This window comes from Manis javanica, chromosome 8, assembly GCF_040802235.1.
Source record: "Manis javanica isolate MJ-LG chromosome 8, MJ_LKY, whole genome shotgun sequence".
NCBI classification, from domain to species: Eukaryota; Metazoa; Chordata; class Mammalia; order Pholidota; family Manidae; genus Manis; species Manis javanica.
Window position 1 is genome coordinate 35,456,723 of NC_133163.1, and position 22,016 is coordinate 35,478,738.

The window sequence follows — 22,016 nt, forward strand, 5'->3', positions numbered from 1 at the left end:
AATGGAAAGAAGACAAGGAGGGGAGACTACAGGAAAATGTCCTCTGTCTCCCAGACTCACAGGCTCCTTTCCCTTCACAACATCTTACCTGATCCCTTGATTTCTCCAGATTCACCACCTTTCACATAAGTGATCCCCTCAGGGGCCCCACCGTGGTTATTCCTCAGAGGCCCCTGGCTACTGCCTTGGGGGAAGCTTTAGGGCGTTAGCTCCCCACCCCAGGTTATAAGCAGAGAGCCACAATTAACCTCTGTTGAAACAAAGGATTCCATCTATAGAAGCTCATTTGTTTCCCTCTCTGCAGCTGGCTGGGCTGGGGGCTGGGAGTGGGAGGCTGTTCCCTCACTTAAACCTTTCTCTTGTGTTCAGGAAATGACCAGTTCATTATAGTTGAAGGGTACGTTAGGGGCCGCCCCAGCAACTAGCTAACTCCTTGTATTTCCTGCTTTTTGTTCCATTAAAATACCAGAAGAGTGGTTTCACTTGGGCACTCCCTTTCTAGGGCTTGAAGAGAACCCAGAGGCTATTTCCAGCTTTGGGCCTACCTGTGAGCTTTGTAAACCCCACCCCACGGCTGCCCCACACTCGCCACCCTCAGTGGTATCCGGAAGCTTAGGGAAAACACCTCTGGCTCTAGTGTGAGCTCTACATCCTACCACCACCCCACCACTGCAGTTCCACAGCCGCACCATGCCCCCCAACAAGTATGCACTGTGGAATCTAGCCAGAAGAGCCCTGGCTGTCTACCTTCCTAGCTGTGTGATCAAGAACGAGTTAGTTAAACTTCCTGAGTCTCAGAAGACCGATAACAATGACTCTACCAACTTGGAAGATTTGCAGAGATAAACTTAGAGGGTTTTGTAAATGGTGCTTAACAGACTTCGAAAGCCTATTAAAATGTTTCTCAGAATGTTGAGTGTGAAAGGAGCTTTTCAGAATTTTCCTTGGAGCCCAGAATGTAAGCTAAGGTTCCGCAGGGGCAGTGATAAAACCCCTGCAGAAGGTAAAGGTGGGGCTCTGGTCATGTGCCTCCAAGGGCAGCCACAGAGGAAACTCAGTGCTGGGCATACAGCAGGTTGTTAGGAAACATTTGTCAGTTTCTTGATGGTTCTGGGTAACTGTGTGAAGCCTGGCCAAGAGTCTTAAGAAAGCATGTGAAACACCTCCACCTACCTCACAGAGGACTGGAGCTGACAGGGTTGCCCACAGCCCCCAAAGTTGTGGTTGCCCAGTGATGACAATGCAGAAAACCACCCCAGTTTCAGTGTGACTGAAGCCCATGCCTGGTGCCTCCTACCTCATGCCTTCTTGCCCTCTCTCTAGCCGTGCCCCACCGCAGTGGTGACAGGCCAGTCTCTCCACAAAAGGCTACCCTGCAGGCTGTCGTGCAGGTGATTGCTTAACTGGAGCCCCTACTCACACTTTCTGGAACATAATTCTTTTCTTTGACAATTGTGTCTGAGTGTTTTAATGCCTGACTGGCCCTTATGGGGTGTGTTGATCATGTTTTGAAAAGTGATTTCAGTGCTTGTGGTGGTAATTGGCATGGCACCGCAAGCTAGCGACGTGGCAGTGTGACAGACTGGAGCAATTGGAACTCAGCAGCTGATTTATCTTCTGTGCCTTCCTGCTGTGCTGCTGTGTAACTATAGGCACCATGTAGTTGGGGAAGACACCAGGCCCTGGACCTGTGTCTGACAGGCGGGTGTGGGGTGTGGAGGTGGTGTTTTTCTCATAGACGTCCTTCTAGAAATAGCCAGGGGTTTTCCAATTGCTCACAGAGGAAAAAGCTTTGATGCAGTGTTTTTGCCTGTGATATTCCTTTGGGTTCAGCATCTACCAAGTTAACCTGAGACAAGCCTTGAGGGAAGTGTGGACACAGAAATGACCACCCAAATGAGAACAAGCAGAGACTATTTGATGGCAATGGAGTCAGCCGCCATTACTTGCTTTCAGCGACTCAAAGATAGTTAGGGGAGTGAGAAAGCTACACAGCCAAAACTAGGGAAGGTGTGCCCTGATCAGCAGGGAGGTAGCCAGCTGGAAAGCTGCAAGTGGGCTAACTAGATGCTGGGCATCCTATGTGATCAGTTTGGGAGCATATTTGACTCTATCTGGTTGGTCCTGAGTTGGAAGCACGGACAAAATTCAGGGAATTTGGCAATTACGGGCTGCTTGGTATAGAAGTTGTAGTTTGGCTTGCTGGGCTGGTTGCTGCAAAGGTTTTGTGGGTCTGAGTTCAGTTTTCATATATGGTCTAGCCATTATTCATTTATATAGTCAGTCCCCCAAGACAGACAAAACTTGAAACCCAAGATACACTGGCTTACCCAATTTCATCTTGGGATAGTTAAACTGCTGTTCAGTACAAAATTTACACATAAACAAAACAAGACAGGAAGTAGCCAGAATGCCAAATTTTAAAGAGTTAAGAAAACTAAGGTTCATTCATGTTGTCCAGACTGTGCAAAAACTTTAAAAAGCTGTTTCCCGGAAAGATATTTTAATGACAATGGAAATGTTTACAAATGTTTTGCAAAATGAAAAACTTGTCAAAAAACCATACATACCATGTGAGTTCAAATATACATAAGCAAAGGTCAATCATAGAGGCTTCCTGGCCCTTAATTTTTAGGGCCTTGATGTGTTCAAACACCCATCACGCAAGTATAGACAGTCCCAGGCTGTCCCTGGGAAAGCTGTCTGGGAATGTGTATGATCTCTCTGCGAGCTCCTGGTTATTTGAATTCTGGACTAAATTCTCATCATCCCCACATGCTGCTTCAGATCTATACCACGTCATGCTAGTTGTGGGGCTCTGCCCTTTCCTTAATTTTAACAAAAACTCAATCACCCAAGGCCTTTGTATAGCACATGGGGGCTTTACCTCTGGCCAAGCATATGGAAAAGTGAATGTCCCATCTCTAAGGCTCTAGGTCCTCAGGCATCTCCCACAATTCACCTCCTACCATCTTCTCACAGACCCCTTCTTCTTTCTCTTCTGCCTTCTTTCTTCTCTGCCCCAACCCCCAAGAGGAAAACCAGATTCTTCCTATTATCTTATGCAACCAGTTCATCTCTCTCCAGTCCGTACTTGCAAATGCTGCTCTCCTTTAACATGTCCAAGGACTCTGTAAAAGCTGTAAAATGACTAGTTGTACTTTTTAAGGGCTGCCAGGCTGCACTCACTCTGAGACATGGCTCTTTTCCTGCCAGGCCCTATCCGGTGAGTGGGGGAAGGAGTGGGTGTGGGCGGGTGGTTGTTTCCCGTAACACAGGGCTGTTAGGAGATTAGACGACATAGGGTATGTGAAGCTCCTAAGCAGGCCCTAGCTCTGTGATTGCCCTTGTTTTATCAAACTGCCCCAAAGGGGGCCTCCCCAGAATCCTCTGAGCTCTCCAGTTCGTCAGCATTTTCAGATGGGAGGCCAGCTCTGCAGATAACTCCTTTCTTCCTGGTTTTGGTGTACCTTCGCCCATCTGTTCTTAAAGGCTGGCAGTTTCTACCTCTGCTTTTTACCAAATCATCTCAACCAGTGCCTCCTTGGTTTGTCTAATGCTTATCCAAAAAGTCCTTATTTTATAATCTCAGTATTAATTTTCTGTTGATCAGCTCTGAAGGCCCCATGAAAGTTATACATTCTACTTTTTAATGTCTATTTTGTCCATTTCAGAAGTGATGAGGATCCGGGCTGGAGACGGCCATGTTTACGCTAGGGCTCAGACATGGCTGGACCTGTCTAGAGGGTCGGGGGGGTGGCCTGTCAGGAAGCTATTTGTATGAGGGACTGAGGAGCCATTAAGCAAGGACTCTTTCTATGAGGGAAGTTGGCAGACACAAGCTGCCACTGGTGATGACGTCCCTGACTTTAGGAGGAACAAGTGGTTGTAGGTAACAGTTGGCATATGCCTCAGATAGTTCCCAAGCCAGTGCCCTGAGGATGGGATTAGGTCCTAAGGAAAGGGCCTGGGGTGGCAGAGAACTGAAGTAGGCACAGTCACACAAAATGTCCATAAGACATTGGGAGTGCACAAACAGCACCATGGGGATGAGTGGAAGTGAGTGTGTATCAGGAATACTCCTCATTTGGCAGAGCCATCTGGGACCAGAATTATAGGAGCAGCCTAGGAATGCTTCCTTCTTCACAGCTGCATTCTCACCCTAGGAAGCAAGAGCCCAGGGAGGTGGCCTAGCAGAGAAGCACAATGAAACTTTAATGGGCCGTGGTGGTGCCTTTGGTAAACACCTGAAGCTTTGTGGGATGGCAGCCCGTGTTGGCCTCACTGCTGTTAACTCGGTGTTGACATCATTGGCTTCAAGTAGGAGGCGGTGCCATTAGTTCAGACATTAGCACCCCATACGGCAGGCAGTGCAAAGCGACAGTGGAGAACCAGCATCAGACAAGACAAAAGAAACCAGAGCAGTGGAGGACAAAGTTGGTGGGGAATGCAGGAGAATGTGACACTTGGTAGCTAAGATTTACTACTGAACGAACCTAAGATATCCCTGAAAACTCAGAAATGTTAGAGGGGAATGACGAAAAACAGGGGTTTTTGGAAATTCTTCTGGTAGAGTTAAAAGCCATAGCTAGGTACAGCGTTCGAGAATTTGACATGAATTAAATATTTAATTCTCATAACTATCCAAGAGGTAGGTAATACTAGCCTCATTTAACAGTGAAGAAGAAAGAGGTTAGGGAGGGTAAATAACGCATAAGGGGACATGCAGCTTGTGAAAGCTGAACCCAAGCCTATTAGATTCCAAAGTCAGTATTCTTCCCAAGTACCAGAGTGTCTCCAAAGAGAAAAGAATTTACTCAACAGATTCACTCAACAAACATACATGTCTACTCATGCCAGGCTCTGTTCTAGATGCTCACTATACAGCAATGAACAAAATAAACAAAACCCTATCTCATATTAGGCTTAAAATCTGTATGTTATTTAAATTATAGTCATAATATTTCCAGGCTAGGCTGACCTGGACACATGGATTATATAAGGAAACTTGAATAAGTCTGACGCTTGAGACAACCTGAATTCCTAGTACATCTATTACTCAGCCATGCTCAGAGCCAGCTGCCAACGTCTTCCCCACCACTTGTCTGTACATAATTTGTTCCATTACATTGACTTAGAAGAAAAATATAGTTCACTTAACTTCTGTTCTCCAAAGAATGAGAAGAACTTATGTGGACAGCAGTTAAGGACAGGAGAACTAGAATGCCTCACTCAAGGACAAAAAAAAGAGGACACAATGCTTCTGACAATTGCTGACACTATGCAAGAGTGTGCTGCATTTAGACACAGCATCTTCACATATAGTTTATACACAATCAGGTTCCCATCTGCATCTCTTGGAACAGATGGGATACCAAGATAGGCAGGTCAAGAGAATTGTGAATATATTTATACAACTGACGCTGTGTGACTATTGGCAAGGGTACCTGGTGAAAGTCAAGCTTGACATCATTGCTGGAAGCTTTCTATACCCCAGTGTAAGAGGTGCAGTCTACATGGGGTCATGATTGCCTCCCAGTTTGACTAACTCCATGACAAAAGTAATATAGCCTAGTGGTTTAGAGTGTGGACTCTGGAGAAAAACTGGAGTTTGTAGCCCTATTTTGCTACTTAATAGTTGTGGGACCTTGAATAAGTGATGTAACTTCTTTTTGCTTCACTTTCCTCATCTTTAAAATAGAGAGTTTTAAAGATAATAAGAACTACCTCACAGGAATATTATAAGGATTAGCAAAATATAAGTGTTGACTATTATTAATCGAGGAAGATGTTTTGGATCATACATCATGATGAATATAATGCTACCTGTTTACCAAATCCTAATCATTTTCCCTCTTCCAGGGAATGAAGGGAGATAATGTAACCCATTGTTCCTTTCACTCATAGGTGTGAGTCAACTGGGCATTGGTAGAAGCGATACAAGCCAGCACAGACTTGGGTCTTACAAACATCTTGCATGATACTCCAGTTTTCGCTGCTACAGCAGCCCTGGAAGCCACATGATGAGAAGGCAGTATTCCAAGATGGTGAGTCTCCATCAGCCTGGGTCCCTGGGAAATCACGTGGAGCAGAGGTCTCCCCACCCACCCTACCCTTATCCTTACTGGACATCTAGCATGAGCTAGAAATAAACTGAGATTTAGAGGTTATTACTACAGCATAGCCTTGCACATCCTGATGAATTTATAAAGTCATATCAATTATTTACAGGTGCTTCTTCTCAGCACAGTCGGCCTTCAGATTCCAGAAAGACTTGGGGTTTTAAATGTCTAAGTGCCAGGTTATCTGCCTATGTCCTAGGGTGTAGAGGCCTCTCCATTTAAGCCTTTTGATTTCTTAAGAAATCTTTTTACACTACTAGAAACAATTCATATTTTTTAAGGAACAGTAAAACAGTTCCCCTCCATTCTCAAGCTACATCTCAGCAAAAGTCTTGCCACTGTTTTTCCAAATGGCATCCTCAGTCATTCTTTTACACCTTGACTCATCAGGTTTCCTTCTGTCCAGTTCATGGGCCAGCACCCATGAGATATAAAGTCTGCTTAAAATATTAATGTTTCCCTTTTCTAGAATCTTATTGCACATATAACTGACAGTGGCACTTAATAATATGGGACTTCATTTAGAAGACCTTAGTTTTTTCCCTCCAGTGGGATTAAAGGCAGGATACTCACAGGGCCTAATGTAGCATTAGGCCTCAAGTACATGGCCTGTAAGTATTTCCTGAATTAAACTTCCAGGCAATGTATTTATGCTCAAGCTTACATCATTCCTGACCCCATCTTCCCAGAGCAGGTCTGTGGATAAAGAAAGATGGCTAGAAACACTACTGTGCTCTGGCCTGGATGAAGTAGGGCCTTTTCTCCATGGTCATTAGAAAGGTAAATAGGTGTGTTGTAGGTTAGGAAGCTGGGAAGGAGGGAGAGAGTCAGGGACTTGACACAACATTTCTACTTCCTTATATATCGCTTAGGAAAGTAGCGCTAAGTTCTTATCATAAGCTTGGTATATGCTCTGCCTCCACAGCTAAGCCATAAATTTCTCTGAAGACAGGGACCATGTTTTCTATAGATCACATAGTGATATTTCTTTTTTTCAGTTAAGACCCAGTGATAAGACCTTGTATTAGTGTAATTATTTAGAATAATTGCACAATTTTAATTGTGTAATTAAATTACACAACTTAAGGTACTAATTTATTTAATTAATTATTTAATTCATTTTCTCCGTACAATAATCAAGGTTCCAAATACTTGTTCAGAATTCACTCCACTACCAAGTTCAGAAATAGGTTTGAAAATGTCCCTTAGAGTTTTTTTTGTATCTCTATGTACCCAGCAACCATTTCCCTCACTTGAAAGGTAGTCCTAGGCACAACTCAGTGCCCACTGCTAAGAGCTGGTACCTACAGTGCTACTAATCTTGGCTACTGTTGTTTACAAGAGAAGAGGCAGCTTCCTGTTTCCTCAGCCGCAGTGGCTAGGCAAATGCAGAGTTAGCTGTTTACCCTCTTAAACACCACCTTGGGACAAGCAGAAAATGATCACTGACCGAGAACCCCTTACCCAGGATATCACTTTAGCACCCAGACACCAGAATTTAAGTGTTCACACTTGGTCCAGTTGATCTGAGCTGAGGCCCCAGTCTAGGAACCAAACCAATTACCCAGCTTACCAGGAAGCCTTTGAAAGCTGCTGGGAGGTGGGAGAAGGGGAATCACAGACCTTCAACCTTCCTGGGCTCAGAAGGTCAGAACCAAACTGGTTTGCAGGGAGAAGGAAAGAGACTGTCCTTGCCAGAGCCCTCCTCTTCCTTGCATTCTGCGAGAAAGCTCCAGGCTACTTTTCCCTTATCTTTTCCAACCAGTCCTTCGCCTCCTTCTACCTCAAAGGAAGGAAAGGCCTTCTTAGGGGAACCAACCACCTCAGTCTGCATGGGACCAAAGAGGTTCCCAAGTTAGACTTTTGACTTGCAAACCAGGGAAGTCCTGGGCAAACCAGGACTAGTTGGTGACCCTAGGCCTTCTCTGCGATTCTTATCCCTCTCTTCATGGTCTCTGCAGGGGTTTCACTGCCACCAGCCTTTGATGCATAATTCCCCACTAGATCCTCCTGAGCTTCAGACCAGCGCTTCAGCCACCAGCCTGATAGCGCTATTTGCACATCTCACCTTAAATTCCATGGGGACTAAATTGACTCACCACTTCCCTCCTCCACTCCACCCACACTGTGCCCAATTCTGTCTAGATTCTGGGGACTTAGCAGTGAACAAAAGTCACTGCCTTCTTGGAACTTGTGTTCTAGTCAAGGGAGACAGAAAAATCTATACAGGGTCCACAGGACTTCAGTACTATACAAAAAAATTAAGCAGATATATAAGGAAAGCTGAAGATGGGAGCTATAATAATAGAGGGGTGCGTATGAGTTCACGGAAGCCTTTCAGATGTGATGTCATCTGAGCAGAGGCTTGGAGGAAATGAGGAAATAAGCCAGGGGCTCTCTGGAGAAAGAGTGTCCCAACCACCAGACATGGTGAAGTCACGGGCCAGAAGAGCTGGGCAGACCAGGCAAGGGAAGGAGTAGTAAGAGATGAATCAGGAACAAAGCAGAAAGGGGGATTCAGGTCCTGGAGGGCCTTGTAGATGAATACATTTTCTTTTTATGCATTTACCTTCTAATCTTTTGCCAAACCATGATAATCCCATGTCTGCAGGGTCTCTCCTCGCCATCTCTGTGGCTACCCCCTTATAACAATCCTTCTTACTTCTGACTCGGTTCATTACATTGGCCTCCTGAGTAGTCTTTCTGCCTCTTGTCTCTCCCTACTAGTCCTACTCACAACTGCTGTAATCTTCTTGGAGCACAGTTCTGATTGTCATCACCATGAGGCTATTAGCAGATGTTTATATAGTTCTGAATAAAAGTGTACTTAGAAAGGAGGGGGACAGACCCAGGGGACGTGTTCACACAATTTCCCAGCACGTCCTTGTCAGAAATAGACAGAACTGTCAAAAATATGTTGCCAAACATGTCAGAGTTCTGTTTTTATGTCACAATGTAAAACTGACAATTTTTCATCAAAATAAAAAATAAATAGAAAGAGGAATCAGAACCACTCTGGTTGTTATTAACAGAAAGCCAATTCATGCTGTCTTTAGAAGGTAATATGTTAGTTGATATAATTTCAAACACTACATCTTCAGGAATGGCTAGTTCCAGGTACTCAGCAAGGGCAATAAGAAATCAAAGTGTGTCCACCTTTCAGCTCTGCCTTTTCTCTCTGTTGTCTTTATTTTCAGGCAGTCTCTGCCCAAGTACTGGCAACAGTGGCCAGCGGTGGTTTTGGCTTTCATCTCCTCAGCTTTGCAATTCCACAGAAAAAAGTGCCTCTTTCAGAAAAAGTCCCTGTGCTAACTCGTACTAACCCTCCCTCGACAGAGAACTTACTCCTCAACCATTCAAGTACAACTGTGCTTAGCCCAGCCTGGGTCATACATCGGCCCTGGAGGTAGAGGGCGGGAGGTGTCGTCCCCACCAAACTACAAGAGAGTAGAAAATGGGTGGTTCCCCAAGGAACTTTTACTATTGAGGTTGGGGGAAGGGTGGTGGGGAGGCCAAACAACAAGTGTGTATGGCCAAAGTCCAGGAGCACCATTGTTGATCCTTGACCCCACCTTACACCTCTGGGTAATTAATTGGCCTCCACCCTCAAAAAAATTTTAGTCCTGTTGTGCCTATATTTGATTATTTTAATGATACTCTTTCTCAAACATCTTAAATGGCTCCCAGAGCCCCCCTTGCCAGTCCCCTTTCCTCCTTCTCCAGGTCTACTTCACTTGCTTGATGAGGGGACCTGAGGATGAGAAGGGTCTTTGTCTCTGTGAGCAGGCTTCCAATAGGGCGAAGCTGCTGTTACAGACAGCCACAGCCATGGGCTCAGCCCATATGCCCATGATTACATAGCTCTGGATAAAAATAACAAGTGCGTTATTGACACCTAAAATATCACAAGTAGGTACCTACTGAACTGGTGGTGGGAAAGGAAGAGCCACTTGTGTAGACTAAGGACAATCCCCCACCTCAGACTTGAAACGACGTTCATTAATAACAGGAGTTTGAGGACAACTAGAAGAGGTCATATTACCCTTTCCTAGCCTGCTTCTGCATTATATTTTTATATAATATATGAATATATATTTATAAATATATTTTAAATATATATGTAATCTCATATAACACTCATACAACAACTTTATGAAGTAAGCAAGATATTCACATTTCACCTGGGAAAGCCGAGGCACAAAGATGTTCATTACCTTGCCTGCTGTTCTAGCAGCTGATAAAAGAGGATGCAGAATCTGAACCAGGGCTCTGCAAATCCTAAGCATTGCTGTAAACACACATATTGTTGGATTTCTGTGAAGGACAGGGAAATGGCGCCTCACACAAGTCCATCTATGCTCTCAAAGCACAGGGAACTCCCTACTGTGCTGACTGCCTCCAGGGCAGTTAGGTGGCCAGATTTCATCCCCTTTTAGTTCTTTAAGGGGCAGAAACGTGGAGCAGAACCAGGATTGGTGGTTTGATAAAATGCACTCAGAAAAGTAGAGGAAGTGGTGGTGCTCAGGCCTCCTGCCGCCCTCTCACCTCAAAGATCCTTCCACCAGATAGATACCACCCACCTCTGAAAACTGTCATTGTGGTTGGAACAGTCAGTGTCCGTGTAAAAATAGCCAGGCCATCTCACCCAGCTGCTCCACTGCTCCGGACGAAAGATGTCTGCAGTCCTGGTTTACTCCAGCCAAGTCGCTTCCCCCAGCCACCTCCAGGCTCCCACAGCGTCCCCTGAGCACATCAGGCTGCCCCTCAGACTTCGGATTGGCAGCTGAGCACGCAGCCCCTCCGAGAACTTCCAACCCCAGCTGCGTCCAGCTCAGAGGCCATTCCTCCCACCTACACTCCCACTGACTCCTAGCGGACTTGGGCAGTAACCCATAGCCCACCTCATGCAATCCTGACTAAATTGCTGATGGCTGAGGGCTTCTGAAGGACTAGGTGGGCCTGAAAGCCTCAGCAGAGACACCCTGGGGGCCGTGAGCACCGTGGAGGCCTAGCATATCCTGAGCAGGTGGCCATGTGGTGCAGCAGGTGGCCAAGTGAAGCAGCTAGTGGAGATGATAGGCACAGGTGTGGTGCATGTTTAAAGAGTATGGGCTGGCCTGGTGTTCTGCCAAGGCAGAAGGCTTCCACAAACAGTCGGCAGAAGGCTAAAGGGCTGGACTCTCTGAAGGGATGGGCAAGGTCCCAGTGAATCTGGCTATAAACACACTCACTCTGGGCTAGAGCTTGGAGACTGGGGGAGGAGGCCCACTGAGGAGTTAGGTCAGCAGGCAACTTAAGTAGGCCCAAGAGGAGCCCCTGGCTAAGGATGCCCAGGATGGAGCTGAGTTAGTGATACGGTGACAGGTGGGGGAGGAAGGGCCTGCCCAGCCCACAGTCAATCCAGAACTTAGAGCCTTGGGTGATAAGGGTCATGTAGGAGACATGAGACAAGATCTTGAGTCAAGAAAATATTTATTTTATCCAGTATATTCAGATTTTATGGTGAGAAAATATTTCAGAATGAGTCCATCAAATTGATAGAGAAGTCCACAAGACTCTTTAAAAAAATTTTTTTGTGTGTTATTTTAAGCTTTTTGTCATGGAACATTTTGCCCACTCCCTTCCCCTGGATTATTTGGAAGAAAACCCAAACATCACTTCACCCATAAATATTCTAGTAAATTTCTCTAAAATAGCTCTAAGTTGTAAAGCAGTAGTTCTCAACCCAGGGCAATTTTCCCACCCAGGATACATTTAACCAGGTCTGGAAGCATTATTGCTTGTCACAACTTGTGTGTAGGGGTGCTGCTTGGCTCTAGTGGTACAATCCAGGGATTGTACACCCTACAGTACACAAGAGAGCACCCCACAGTGAAGAATTATTTGGCTCAAAATGACAATAGGGCTGAGTTTGAAAAACTCTGTTTTAGAATCTAAAAGGTAAGGGCAACTTAAATACATAACTACAGTATTATTAGCATGAATAAAATTAATGATAATTCCATGGTATCAAGTGCCCAATTAATATTTAAATTTCCCTGATTGTGTCATAGATTTTTTTTAATGTATTTTGTTTAAATCAAGACCCAAATAATATTCAGACATTGTAATTTGTTGATATACTTCCTAGATTCTCATTCTTTTGTTCCTTGTCATTTATTACAAAGTAAGTTTTTTTTAATTACAAAAGAATGCATGAATACATTCCTCATATCAAAATTGAAACATTACAGATAAAGCTAAAAATCCCCTACCCACTGATATTCCAATCCTAGTCCTCTCCCCAAAGAATAACTAATTTATCAAAATTGTGTATCAGTTAATATTATGTTCAGCTACATGTTTCAAGAAAAAAACAAAACAATAACAACGAAAGATTCAAGTTTACTTATTTTTTGGGAAACAAACCCAAAGGTAGGTAGCCCAAAGGGCTATTATGCAGCTCTATTAAGTTTTGAGGATCCCAGGCTCCTTCTAACTCTCCTCTCTACCATCTGAGAATGTGGCCCTCATCCTCATGGACCAAAATGGCTAATGGAGGATCAGTCCTCTTCTCTGCATTCCAGGCAGCAGGATGAGAAAAGTGGTGAAGAAGGGCATATTTTATATTCATTTGCTATGGCTGTTGTAACAGTTACCGCAAACTGAGTGGCTTACACAACAGAATTATTTATTATCTTATAGCTCTGGAAGCTAAAAGTCTGAAATCAAGGTGTGGTGAGCAGGGTTGGCTCCTTCTTAAGGCCACAAGGAAAATTCTGTTCCCTGCCTCTTCCCTTTCTTCTGGAAATTTGCTGGCAATTTGGACATTCCTTCCTTTGTAGACCATCACTGCATTCCCTGCCTGGGTCTTCTAGGGGCGTTCTCCTGTGTGTGCATGTGTCTGTGTTCAAATTTTCCCTTTTTGTAAAGACACAATTCATACTGTATTATCGCCCACCCTAATGTCCGGATATTAACTGATCACATCTGCAAGGATCCTCTTTTCAAATAAGGTTATATTCTTAGATAACTGAGGATTGGGACTTCAACATATGAATTTGGTGGCATGTTGGGGTGCACAATTCAACTCCTAACACTCTCCGACAAGATTTTGTAGAAATCTTCTACATCTCTCTGCTTAAACTTCCTTGGCCAGAACTTAGTCCCACACCTTGCTCCAAAAGGTGCTCAGCAAGCTAGGCCACCATTCAGCCCACTACAAACTTCATTCCAGAGCAGGAGACATTGTTTCCAGTGCCGGGGAAAGGAGTGGAAAATAGGGCTATACACACTGTCCTTTCCAATTCATCTTAATTACCAGTGGCAAAAGGACCATGGTAGGACAATGGCAACAGTGCTCACTCTGGGAAAGCCTAAGTGGACCCAATTGCTCAGGGCCTGCTTAAAGTTAGAGAAACTCTGATGGTTCCGCCAAGTGTGGGCATGTGGGTACCAAGCTTTTTTAGTAGAGTGATAAGCTATGCTAACATGTGTTCTGTTTACTATCCTCTTTAGAGAGGTTCCCTGTGAAATGAATTTTAAATGCAGAAGCCAAGTCAGGAGGAGCACAGGAAGACAGAAGGGATGAGAAAAGCATTTCCAATTTATCAAGCATGAGTTCCATGGTCTCACTTCTTATTTAAAGAGCAAGGTGTTGGCTAGAGGTAGTGGTAGAAAGTTCCTGATGTGAGATTTTGGATGTGGGAGAAAGAGGTAGTTTCAGACCTATTCCTGTCACCAGATCCTTTAATTGATTCAAATTTAGCGAGTAGAGCATATAGGGGCACCAGGCAGGCTTCATCGTCCTCAAACCTCACAATCAACTAGGTCTTATTAATTTGTCCACTTTCCAGATGAGACGCCAAGATTCAGAGAGATGAAAGGATTTGCCCAAGGACACAGAGTGGTTGAAGCATGAGTTTAGAACATGTCTTTTGATTCTTAACTTGGTGCTCTTTCCATCATGGCACAAAAGACAACCATTCTCTCTTACTTGCTGTCTCCCACCTTGGTGAGGGGGCAGAGGTGGCAAAGGGCCTGCCTCCCACCCAGCAGAGCTTGAGCTCCCTCCGTTTGAAAGCAGAGCACACAGAGCAGGAGGCATGCAATCAGCATTTCTGTCTGTCTCCGGTACAAGTGGAAGAAACTGCTAATTGAAGTCTGCAGCATGCCCAGTAGCCTCTGCAGCCACTGGAGTTGCTACCCATGTGTCCTCAGTGCCTGATGATACACAGTCTTCACGTTTATGTGGTGCAGTACACTGTGCTCCACGAGCATGAAGTATTAGTGAGCCAATTTCCCCATCCACACAGCTCCAGAGCAACCGGGAGGCATCCCTGTTCTAATTTATAAGAGACCAGCATGTGCAATCAATGCAGGCCCCACAGGTTATTAAAGAAGAGAAAGATGGCCCAGGAGGCCCTGTTTACTAACAGGGAAATGGTCTCCTGGCAGCTTCACAAGTGGCCAGTAGAAGATTTACATTTCCTTTTCAGTCTAGAAACAGGAGCCTTCCCTTTTTATCTCAGCCCTAAGTCTGAGAACAGGAGGCAGGTGGAAACAATCTGAATATCCTTTCCTGCACAGTTACCCTATAGAGGGGCGCCAGCAGTGAGAGGTCTGGGGTTGGGGATCAGCCCAAAGCTTTAATAAGTCTATTTATGTTCTGAGGCCCTGCAGAACAGGGAGAATAGCAGCATTCCAGGATAGGATTGAGATTTAGGGGGTGGGAATGGGTGGATGAGCATGAGGTCTGGCCAGTGCAGCTAAAAGAAATAGTCAACTCCCACCAGGCTGCCAAGACACGAGGTGGTCCTCAGTCAGACAAGGAGCCAAAGGAAAAAATCCTTTGTTCACTTCTTTTGCCTTCACTCCAGTTCGAATCATTTAATTTCAGGAATCTGTAGTTCTTTTGCAGTTTTCTTTACTTCTAAATGGTTCTGGAAGAAAAGGGCAGGTTGGATTTTAAAACAAACAGTAACAGCATTGGCTTACTTGGGTAAAGGGGAAAGAAGTACTTCCTCCAGTCCACTTTCTGGAAGGCAGAATGGTGTACTATAGTAGTTCGCAAACATTTTAGTCGCAGGACCACTTTACACTCTTAATATTTATGTGGATTATGTCTGTCAGTAGAAAATCTAAAATGATGATTAATTAAAAAATAAAAATAACCTCGTTACATGTTAACATAAATAACATTTTCATAAAAAAAAATAAATCTTCCAAAATAAAAAAAAGAATTAGTGAGAAGAGTAACATTGTTTTACAATTTTGCAAAATTTTTAATGTCTGGATTAAGAGAGGCGACTGGATTCTCATATCTGCTTCTGCAGTGAATGTGTTACAGTATATTGTTCAAGTATATGGAGAAAATCTGGTTTTACATAGATATATGACTGGAAAACAGTATTGAATAGTCTTTTTAAATAATTATGGATATTCTTTTTGATACTGTACCAAAATGTAACAAGTTTCTTATAGGTTAGGTGCAGTGTAGAATCTGAAAGCATATCAATGAACTTTTTGAATTCTGTTACATTAAAATCCATTGGTTTATTATGTACTTTGAATGGATCTTTTGCCTGTGTATGATTTGGTAATACCATGTATTGGTCATTGGGAAATCATGGTTTATTGAGTTATGCAGCTATTCCAAATGTTGACACACTTCATTACACAGTATCAAAAAAAATCACATTCATTAGTATCACCATCCATCTCATTAGAAAAGTCATTAAATATTAGGAAGCTGTCAAACTTCACAGTAGCAGATACAAGTTTTCCAAAGTTCTCATTTTCCCTTGGAAGCTCAAATTTTATCATTGGCAACAAATACCATCAGTTGTTTTCCTTGAAGTGACAGACTCCCTTTGTTCATTTTGAGAAGATGTCTGCCAAATACCCAGTCAGAAAAGACATTCTTTGTCATTTAGTTTTCCAAGCAAAAAAATTTAAAAAAAAAAATGTTCCATTAAAAAGAATAGCTAGTTCAACTCACAGTTCTGTGGTTTTCCTAGATACAGCCATCATATTTTGGAATGCAATAAAAGTACTTTCTGCATATTCCCATTTTGTTATACAGAATATTTTGAAAAATGTCAACATTTAATAAGATGAATCATTTTTCTGCTTCACTGAGGGTGTGTAACAATGACAACTAGTACAGCTTGGTGCCCGCCTGAATTCATGACGAGGTGCTAGGAATTTACCCACCATTGCTTTGGCACCTTCAGAGCATATGTCAACATGGTGCAAAAGGCAAAAACCATTACACCATTGTTATGAAAGCAGTTTTAACTCATGAATACCCAGGAAGTATCACAGGAATCCTCATGGGCCTGTGGCCCACATTTTGAGAACAGCAGGTAGAGTAGTTGCAGTAAATGACTAAATGTCAGGGTTTTTATCCCAGCTTTGCCTCAGGCCAGCTGTGTTCTGCAAGTTTTTTCACTCAAGTGTCTCGGTTTCCATATTTTTAACATAAAGAGGTTGGATTAAATAATCCCTATCATCTCACTGACATTTTAGGAGCTCTGTGAGACACTGAACAATCTTTATCTTTGATATCTTCTCGTTATTATTTCCTGTTTGTTTCCAATGTGGCCTCCTCTTTTTGATGTGCTGTTGTCAGGATACATAGGCACATACTCTCTTCCTGTCCCTTTACAAATGGGAGGGCAACTGGCTGTCCCATAGAGCAGGTGTTTTACTGTAGAGGATGAACTATGTACTCCCTCTATTATCAGGGAGAAACTTGGACTTCAGAGATATGAAATTTGAACCCAGTGCCATTTGTCTGAATCCTTCTAGAAGGGACAATTTCACTAACGGGAGGGGTGAGGGAGGAACTCTTTGACATGAAATCAGGCCAGGAAAATAGAGGCCAAGTCATCATATGTATGGGGAAAATGCATTTTTCATGAAAATTAAAGGAGCCCAGACTGGCTGGTTTTCTGAAGAAATCTACATTTTTAGGGTGGTGATTACATTTGCTTTCAGATGGAAAGAAGCTAGGCTTCCCAGTGCTCCTCCCTGACTCCCACCTAGGTCCCTGGGTTTACCTCTTTCACCTGCAGAGCCTGAAGAAGCCTGAGCTAAGGAAAAACGAACAGATTCTCAACTGGTGCCTGAAGGACAGGATTTATAAGGCACAAGAAAAGACTGGCTCTCGGGCTACATTACCCTGAGGGAAGAAGAGGTGTGCCTGAGGCAGGGACAAGTTGCCAGGTTAAGGGATGCTCAGGTTCCTCTATAAAACCAATGAAATGTGAGTGCAAAAAGAGTTCTTGTTCCTATGAAAACTGACTCTGTATGCCTTAGAAAGGCTTGATAAGGATAAGTCATACTGAAAGTTACTATTGAATTGGTGTGAGAAAGACTTGTGAAAAAGACTTGGAAAAAAAAATCATAAACATCTTAGGTTAATTCTATACTCAGATTGCCTGTGTCTTTAAATTCTCACTCTACTTTAAAGAAACCTAAACTGGAACTTACTTATGGAAGATTCCAATGGGAAGTAAGTGCCATGAATGTGGAGACTTTGTGTTGTTCACCACTGCAACCCCAGCACCTAGACTATGCCCGGCACAGAGAAGGAAGACAATAAATATATGTAGAATAAATGGATTATTAGTACAATTAATACAAGAAAGATAAAATAAAACTTCAGTTAATTGAAGTCTACTCCAAGAAAGTGCCTTGATCCTACACTTAAAAAATAGTGCCTGAACATACCTGTATATGCTTTAAGTTTAAATAAGAAGTTAATAAGCCAAATCTCTGGGTTCATCACCCTGGCACCAGTAGCCCCATTTCTTTTCCATAGTGAGAAATAGATAAATATATATATATAGATATAGATATAGGTATATGTAGATATGATATAGACATATTTGTATATATGTATGTGTTATATATTATTTTTCAATTTTCCATGTGTATCATGATATGAAAAATTGTTGTAGTCTTAGCTTCTAAGCTAATAAATCCTGTTCTGCCTTTGTCAACAGGCTCTTGTGAGGATCACATGAGATATAAGTGTGAAATGCTTTGAAAACTGCTGATAATCTTACAAACAGGAGGCATGATGACAGATCACATGCCTGGGGTCAGCCAATGGCGCAAGGAGAGCTTGATTCCTTGTTCCTAGCCCTAGTTTCTTCACCACATTCCTGAATCAACAGAGAAACAAGGGAGGAAGGAAGGAAGGAAGGAAGGGAGGGAGGGAGGGAAAGAAAGAAAGAAAAAGTTGACATTTCGAGATCAAAACATTACCCTTATTCCTGGTAAATCTGTATTAACAAGTGTAAGTGTGAGCAAGTGAGCTTCCTGATACTGAACTCCAGCGTTAGGCCTACATACCTGGCCGGTCACAGAGAAAACCACATTCCTCCCCTGAAGGGGAATGCTTGTCCCTGGAATTGCACATACTCCCTGTGGTCAACTTACTCCCAAAAAAGGAGAAGAGGAGGACACTGCTCCATGCATGTCAAGTTTCTTCTTCCAAACTTACCAGTCAGGTAGGGCACCGCATCTCACCTGGGAAGGAGCATGTGAAGGGATGCGGGGAGGGCAGGAGGGTTGCACTAAGAGCACCTCCCACATGGAAGAGTACACATCAGAGAGGAGACTGTGATCTGTTTTGTCTGCTGTTTCCTGGCAAGCCTGGTCACAGCAGCACTAGACTTACAGAGCCCTGTCAGTCCCGGTGCCCATCACCAGCTTTGTGGGTACACAGTAGCAGGAAGCAGGGCACCCATGTTTGGCCCAGGCAGATCAAGCAGGCTCAGTCTGGCCCTGGAGGTGGTTTCCTGATCTCTGGGTGGCGGTAAAGTGGTGTAGTTGGAGCCATATTTGTGTGGTGCTCCCTGATTCCCCCAGCTTCTGGATTGTGACAGGCAGCAGGCAGCCTCACCCACGTTTCCACAGTACTGCTGGAGGTGTAGACTGGGACTGGCTCCTCTGGCCCAGCATCTTTAATTAGGTGCATCTTTAAGTACCTAATTTCCTAAAGTAAATCCTTTTCCACTTAGAGTGTTTAATGCCTAAACCTAATGCCCATACCTAAAATCATCACTGCCCAAGGGAACCCAAGTTTTTGTCTAGATGATACTAATCTTCAAGTCACCATTGTGAGGAACAGTGAACTTTCCACTTTTCTAGACTTACATTTTCCCAGCTAGCCACCCAGGTTCTATTTATCCTGTTTTGGGGTCCTGTGCCTAGAGCTTAGAAAGAAATCTTCAACATACAAAGGCCCATCTTCTGCTCATCTGCCTCTCCTGATTCCTGGTTCCTTCTCCATTTATAATCTAAGCTGTTTGAGAAAGCTCTTTGTCTTGACCTACACAATAAATGTCTGTTGAATCGAATTGATTTAATTTCTGAATCTGGCACTTTCAGGCAGCCCGGAGTTATCCACAGTTAAGTTACTGCTTATAGAGAGCAGTCCACAGAACAATCACACCAAAGTCATAGGCTATGAAGCCCACACCTTGGAATGGTGATGGGAAATTCAGATGAAACTCACTGCCCGCCCCTTATCTCCAACTCATTTCTGCCAGTGCCCTTGAAGAAAGGAGAATGCTGACTTTCCCATCACTCGGGCTGTTTTTTTCTGGTGTAATCAGGCCTCTCCTCCCTCTGCAGTCTGAGAGAGTGATGACATTTTTGAGTATTCTAGTGGGTTTTGTTATACTATCTTTCCTCTGGAGATTGAGGTCAAATCAGTGAATATATATTGAGTATATTTCCCCTGCCTGCAAAGAACCCTTGGGACTGTAGAGTACATACCTTGGTTCTCATCCTCAAATGATTTCTAATCTGATGGGTCAGGTGAAGACATGTATACATCATGTTTTTCCTTGTTTATTTTTCACTACCCAGCTCATTAAAGGGATACCTAAAATTCACATTTCTGAATCATTTGAATGTGTCTGTGCGGGGAAACAGGAAGGAGTTTTACTTCAGCTCATTAAAAAGTCTTATAAAGCACCCCTTTAAGTCTTTTTCTGGAGACTGAATGAAACCATTATTCCAGGTCCAAGAGAATTGCTGTTCACGATCCCTTTAGGATTCTCTCTGCTTGTAAGGCAAGGACTGTGCTTAACATTTTCTTTTATAGTTAACAGAGCTGAGCTATAAACTCATAAAGATGGGGACTTGATAACATCACTCACCTTTGTATCTACAGTTGCTCAGCCCCTTTCAGACGCCTAGCAAATACTAATGGATTTGGGAAAGAATGGGGGACAGGTGACACAGCGCAAGAGGAAGTACTCACTACCTGTTTTAGATGGGACAGTTTGACAGTCACTCTTCGTGTCCACCTTGACCAATGATCCCTCCGTGTTACCGTCTTCAGCCATGCTCAGCCACTGCTCCTGTTTCCATGTCATCAGGAGTTTCTGACAATATTGAAAATACTTCCTACCCATGAAAATAAATTCCTGTAAAAACTAAACAAAAAGCCAATTTAAAGGAGAGGGAGAACTTTCAAATTCTTTAAGCCAACACAAGAATTTTTTTTTTACAGCACCTCACCCAGTGAGCTCTCAGCCCAAGGCATGGCTGTGAATTTGTGTGGATGTTAAAACCTCTCAGTGTCAAGGAGGCCATTAGGATGGCCCCTAATCCATTCCTTTTCTTAGAGGAAATTTGTACACACAGAGACACCAGATGTGTTGCATGCAAAGCAGAAAGACCATGTAAGGACACAATGAGATGCGATTGCCCATCTGCAAGCCGAGAACAGAGCTCTCAGGAGAAACCAAACCTGTCCACATCTTGATCTTGGACTTCTAGCCTCAAAAACTGTGAGAAAATGTATTTCTGTTGTTTAAGCAACCCTGTCTGTGGTCTTTATTATGGCAGCTCTAGCAAACTAATACAACATTTATAATAGAATTCCTCACTGTCATGTTACAAGGATGTGTTTGTACCACACATTCATATACTCATGGGGTGTTGTGTAATTGGGATTAAATAATAAAGCCCAACTGACTGAAAACACAGGAGATAAGGTCTCAGGAAACTGTGTATTTCTTGACATAATTTTATAACCTCTAAAAAATATTATTTTAAATGTTTCTTTTTGTCTTTTACTCCCATAACCACTTTCCTCCCCACTCCGCATTCCTTCCCCTCTCTCCTCTCATCTGCATGGCCTACAGCTACCACATCCCCTTGCCCTCCAGCAGGCCCTGGCATCCTTTTCTGGCTTTGCTCAATAAAAAATAAAATAGCTGTTTTGTTTTGTTTGTTTTTCAAGCCTTTAAGCAGATTTCCCCAACCAAGTGTCAGGAGCAAGTTTAAAAACCTGTTTGTGAGAGTAAGATTTTCAACCTGGCCTCAAATCAGGGAAGTTGGGTTCAGAAAAGCAGTCAGTCATTCTGAGGTATCAGGAGCAATTTCTATTATGGGAGTAAAACACCTGCAAAGCTTGGATGGGAGCCCCTCCATCTCCAGGGCAAAGCAGCACAGTGATGGAGCTCTGGGGAGGACCTAGAGGGGCAATGAGAGACTGTCTGAGGCTGGGGGCCAGGGAAGTCCCCAGTTAGTGCCGCAGGAGCCCGATAGGGCGCCTGGGTCAGCTCCTTCATACCGGCAGTGGACTAGGCTGTGTGAAGCCCCTGCACTCCTGTGGATCTGGACTGTAAAAAGTTTCTGTTTCCTGAACTATAAAATAAGACTAGATGAGATTAGTCACTTTCCATTGTTTTTAACTGTGGAAAGAACTTTACTCAGACAAAATCTTATATAATTCATATTAAAAACAACAAGCAAGACCTCCAATGAGTTCTGCACAGTGGTATAGAGGGCATGTCAAAGTGTGGGCAAAGGGTCTGTTTGTTTCTATGCAGAAGATCAAGGCCTAGCTTGGCTACCCAGAAAATGAACTAAGATACGATATGA

At 43.5% G+C, this 22,016-nt stretch overlaps 1 long non-coding RNA gene across 1 annotated transcript in view; it reads right to left on the minus strand.

The window, feature by feature from the left end:
* Nucleotides 1–12,486: 12,486 nt before the first annotated feature.
* LOC140850737 (uncharacterized) overlaps nucleotides 12,487–22,016 on the minus strand; it is a 53,026-nt gene continuing 43,496 nt past the window's right edge. Inside the window, exons 3-4 of the long non-coding RNA XR_012133793.1 lie at nucleotides 20,389–20,560; nucleotides 12,487–15,043 (exon numbers count right to left, since the gene is read on the minus strand). This is a non-coding gene — a long non-coding RNA (uncharacterized lncRNA). The remainder of the gene's footprint in view (nucleotides 15,044–20,388; nucleotides 20,561–22,016) is intronic.